We start from the raw sequence: 6,000 nt of genomic DNA, 5'->3' as shown, positions 1-6,000 counted from the left end.
CCCAGATATGTGCGTAAGAAGAAGTGCAGAGTCATGCTATCTGCAAGGCAAAGCATATCTAGTGGTAAAAACATGTGTCTTTGTTTCACCATAGTCTTTACTGCACTAGTCATACACACATACTCATGCTGGTACAGTATATCTCCACCATACTTCAGCAATGAACGATATTATTGTACATATTTTAGAAAAGGTTATATCATGAATGTGGAGTATCTGGAGTAAATGTGGAGTATCTGGAGTAAATGTGGAGCATCGCTTAATTCTGTCCAGCCACTTGCCCCTTGAGACAAGTAACAGGGTCCCTTGTCTGATACACACATACAGTACAGAGACACAAAGCCTACATGACAGTCATTGCCTTATCGTACACAAACACACAGACTCCACGTCACACACACACACAAAAATAAACACTCCACGCAAACAAATCATCATCATCAATTGACTGTCATGGCGCATTAGAAATGAATGGTCCTATATAGAGAGGTGTTATATTCTATGCGTAGGGTTGGCCCCCATAAAGGGAGACTGGCAAACCATTCCATCAACTCTCTATCATCCATCCAAACTGTCACTCTTGTCATATCAATCAGAAGTCCTTGTCCTTTGCTTTCCTTGCCCAGGATCTCCCCACCAGGCCTCTCCTCAACCCCACCACCTGGTCTCCTTTCACAAGACAGTCTTCTAGCTTAAGGAAGCGACTGACATGTGATGTGGCTCTCTTCCTGGTAAACAAATAAACACAGCTGTCAGCAGGCTCAATGTGCCAGAGGGCCCACTCTCATAGCGCAAAGACGTTCTCTCTCCACACACACACACACACACACACAAACACACACACACACACACACACACACACACACACGCACACACGAAACCTGCATGGTTGCTCTTGAGCAATCACGATAGAGAAATCAATTCAGCTACTCTTGATGTAGCAGAATAACGTATATATACTGTTTAAAAATGACGCATTTCAGCTATAAAAGCCTTCAGCACAGTTGATGTGGCACCTCGGTGGACAGCGCTGTGAGGTAGCGACAGATATTCTTCTCATCTCTAGCAATCATCCAGCGTCGTACACGCTGTGGGGACAACTATACAGTACGTACATCGTCATGACGACATCAGAAACACGCAGGCACCCAAGCTAACAAGCTCAAAAGAGGCTTCAATGATAACCAGACAGAAATGCACCATGGTAAAAAAATACATTTATTTTTCAGCTGGTACTTACTAAGGTATTAAGCAGGTACTTACTAAGACAGTAGTGGATATAAGCGTTATTACCTGATGATTGGACATTTATTATGCTTGCTGGTTCTTTTAGCTACACTGACTGACATACCACTAAGTGCCATTTAGTACCAGGTAGATTATTATAGTTACCAATTGTGCTTGATGTATAGAGGTTGGTACTAGATAGTACCTCTTGTTACTACATAGTTACCACACAAATAAATAGTAAATACTGGATAAATACCAATGAGCTGAAACCCAGTGCTAGGGCGCATAAGTGGTGTAGCACACTAAGGCGCAGACCATCACCGCCGGGTCCCTGGTGCGATTCCGGCCATCGATGTATCCTGCATGCCATCCCCTCTCTCTCTCTTTCTCTCACCCACCCACCCTTCCTGTCAATCTCTAGTGTCTCTATCCCAATAAAGCAGAAATGCCCTAAAAACATATTTTAAAAAACAAACAAACAGTGTGCTAAACCGAGACCAGCCGGGTTCCTACACGTCGTCTAGGATACGACACGGTCTGAGAGATCAAACAGGACAACCTGTCTGATCCCTCAGATGGCAGTAAAAGTTCAGTGTGTGTCAAACCTTTGTACCTTTGAAAACACAACCATGGTGTGAGGGTGCAACCACCTTGATCTACTGTATCACATCATGTGTGTAACTGTGTAACCTACAGGGCTGGAGAAACCCTCCTGTGACCACCACCATACAATCAGACCACAAGAGTCCCACCCCCCCCAACGTGTCCAAGTATGGCCCTGTGCATTGTCTGTGTCGCTGTGTTCTGTTACTGTTGTTGTTAAACAAAAGGCATCCATAACTTGGTCATCTCAGATCTGTTTGTGCTATAGCCAACTGTAGCCAACTCCTATATTAAACATGATTGGCATGACTACAGATGAGTTGCTAAAACACAGAAAACAACAGATCTGAAGCCAGGCTAGTGCACGCACGCACACACACACACACACACACACACACACACACACACACACACACACACACACACACACACAGACAGACAGACAATTATAGAAATCCACTAGGTGATATACAGTTTAGTGGATTTGAAAAAGGTTCAGAGAGGCCATCTTTGTTTTCATCATTTGCCTCAATGGTTTCTGGCCCTTGTTCAGCCTTCTCCTCCAAAGCACTCAACATTATTATTGCTCTTTGGCTACACTGTCACCAGCTCCTACTATAAATCTCCAGCCTGCTGGGCGGGCTCGGCATGAAACTTAAGCTGTAACCCTGACACACACTCCCCTCTCTCCCCATTGCCCCAAGCATGTTACCGGAAAGCATGACTCTACAGTCATTCACAACACCTGCGTCAGCCTAACACCTAGCAATCTAACCGTGGGTGCACTCCGTCCAGATATTAGCTACTCCAAACCGCTACACAAATGCAGGGCCAGACAACCGTCTTGAAATCAATAACATCCATGTATGAAGCAGACCTGTGTCCAAAGATATTTGAAATACTTTGAAGCCACACACTCACCTTAAAGATATGAGAGAAGTATTGTCACTAAACAGTCAAAAACGGAACACAGCACGCCCCTGAAAAAATCTTCAAATGAACAATGTCTTGATGATCTTCAAAGTGAGGGAGCTCTGTTTTGTTGTTGTTGTTTTATGTCAATGGAAAAAAAGATGTTCACTGATCCAGGAATAGCCGTGAGATTGACACCCAGAGCTCTTCTTCTCTGTTGAAGTAGTTCAGAAAAGAAAAAGCAGTATGTAGGAGAAGAACAAGAAGAAGGGGGCGTCTCGGTGTTGTAGTTCACTAAAGCGCATGCCACGTAATAACGCAGGGTCTCTGGTTCCATCCCGGCCATCAACCAATCCTGCATGTCATCCCTCCTCTCTCTCCTCACCCATCTTTCCTGTCAATCTCTACTGTCTCTATCCAAATAAAGCAGAAATGCCCTAAAACCATATTTTTAAAAAAAGAGAAAAGAAAAATCAGTATCTAGGATAAGAAGAAGAAGAAGCTCCCCTAAGGATAGACAGATGTCAGAACACATTAGAATGAGGACCTTCAATACTGTCACCCTCCAGCTTGGGGACCGCTCCCTTCTCCTTATTGCCCCATACGTTCATTCTGTTTTTAGTCCATCTTTTACGTAGAATGCCATACCAGAGGACGTTTCACTTTGACCTTTACTTTCGAGAGGAGAAAGAGGAGGAGAATGGAATGGTCCTCAGTGGTCCTCTGTGGCTCAGTTGGTCGAGTATGGCACTACCTATGCTTAGTTTGTGGGTTTGATTCTCGCTGGGACCATACTGAAATATATATGCACGCACTGCAATGTAAGTTGCTTTGGTTAAAAGCGTCAGCAAAATGGCGTATATTGAATGAATGGAAATGATCCTCTTTTAGAGCTAATTTTCTGAAGGCACCACTTCACCATAGCAAGAGAGAACAGGCTTTTATTGTGTTTACATGCTAAGACAATGGGTCGTGTGAGTGGGACAGAGGAGCACACATGCCACCAGCGCTAGTATCATCAAGCACTCTACCTGAAATGAATAACCTAACCTCATTAGGCTTTACACTGCTTAAAAAAGGATAATTCAGCAGGAGCTGTAATCTGTGATCATCAAACAATTAGTCCAATAACTTGTTTGTATGTATCAATGTGTGTCACTGTAGGCATATGTACCAGTTGGGTGATCTTTTTTTTGGCGGGTACCTCATCGACTTTGAGATATTCCATGAAAAATCAAACATATTATTATTAGCATTAGGCTATACGGAGAGAGGAAAAAAGGATTCAGACAAGTGTGCTCAAATGAATTGTTAGTGATCCTGCTGTATTTAGACAAGACCAATGATCAAGGATCACAGACTAAGTTAGGAATTGGGATACTGAATTATTATAAGTTATGCAGTACTGTACAACAACAATTGAGCTACTCCATGTATAGCCTACCATGTGCTAACGATAAGGATTCATTACGTTTTAATTAATAAGATTCTCTTTTGCTTTCAGAAATCGACTCTTTGTTCCAAAAACTTTGGTATAAAAAGTAGCCTTCACATTTTGCCATAGGCCTACTACCCCCAACAAAGCGGTACCATGGACAGCGGTGGTAGCGTGACGTCAGAGCACACCAACGCGTTGAAGCTGACGTCTTGTCATTTTGTGAATTTAAACATCTGTGACCAACACTGACATCCCTAGCAGGCTACGCCCAGCATGCTGGACAAAAGTCTTTCGCAAACAAAAATGCTACAGTGAAAACAGAATTTAACCGACATGGTCTGGTACATCCACGCAGCTTAGATCAAAACATATATCGAACCCGACATACCGGTACTTGTGTCACACAGGTCTAGCGACTATCATGGTGGTAGTGAAAAGGTAAAGGCTACACAGTGTTTAGCCAATCTATAACTGAAGTCGCCGCAGTTGTCTTTACGCTAAAGGTCGATATGTTTGAAAGAGAGAGAGGGGGGGGGGGGGCAGACAGAGAGAGAGAGAGAGGGGGGACGGGACGACGACGACAAGGGGCATAAAGCTACATGATCTGAGGCTCCTTAATTCATTATAGTGTGATTGCTTTTTAACCTTAAAATGACACATGCGCGACCTGCATCCCCTCCGCAGCCCTCACCTCCTACCGCATACAGTCTGTGTAGTGTAGGGCTGACTGTCCCCTGCAGCATATGAAGTGCAGGTGCTTTTTTTTCCGATTAAGACTTTTAATGAAGCAAACGACTGAATTAGAAAAAAGACAAATAAAATACCAAACATAGTGTAATGTAAGATAATGTGCCAAGTGGCAATAATTTGGGTAAGTAAGTAGGCCTACTTTCACTGCAGCTACGGTCAAATGAATTAGGGTAGGCTAGTACTAGTCAATGTTCACGCAAGTTCGTCCCCTTATTTCTTACAGGAATAAAGCGTGACAATAGCCGTATATGACCCGAGTAGGCTTAAGTCGTTATAATTAAAGGAAATGTAGGGGAATAGGCTACACGAGGTGCGTAAAACGATCAGGTAATAACATGCATCGACCGATAGCCTACAAAATCATTGCACCTTTTGTAACAGGGCCTATATTCTATCCTTTCCACGTTTGCCATGCAACCCCAGTGCGCAAAAAGTAACTACTGTGTTTGGCAGACACACTTCAGCAAACAAAGGCATATGTCTCTCCAGAAAAGGAAAAAAGACGGCATAAAATACGGCCCCAGAATCACTGCAGTAGCTTTGTAGCCAATGCAGGCCGGTGTCACTGCATCTCCCACGAAAACACCTCGAATGATATTTGTAATGGCATGCAAAAAAAAACTTACCTTCAACCCCAATTCCAGATATGGGTTTGTTTTTTTCACAGAAACAAGACGTAGATAGAATCAGTTCGATGAGGTGTCAATGAACCAGTGAGAGAATTATGAACCGATCCTCTCAGTTGCACCGCTATGTTTCTCCTCTGGCATAGTTAACCGATGTATCCTCAATAGTAATCACTGTCAAGTAGGATCACTGGATATCGGGCTAATAATGACAGTTAATGCGGTACCATTAACGTTAGTTCTCTACCGTGGCTAACGGGACGGTCGGGACCACGCGAATGTCATATCTCGCAGTTTGCCAGAGATGCTTCATCAAATAATCCAAGCCGGTGGGCTCGGATATCCTGTCCACCTGATACGCTGTCTCCCTCTCCTCTCCGTACACTCACTCGTGATAATGCTGGAGAGACCTCGGCATCAGTGCGGCGGAGGAGCCCACCT

The sequence above is a fragment of the Nansenia antarctica genome (assembly GCF_963989245.1).
Source record: "Nansenia antarctica genome assembly, chromosome: 5".
In the NCBI taxonomy this organism is placed as follows: domain Eukaryota; kingdom Metazoa; phylum Chordata; class Actinopteri; order Argentiniformes; family Microstomatidae; genus Nansenia; species Nansenia antarctica.
Note: the sequence above shows the minus strand (reverse complement) of the source record.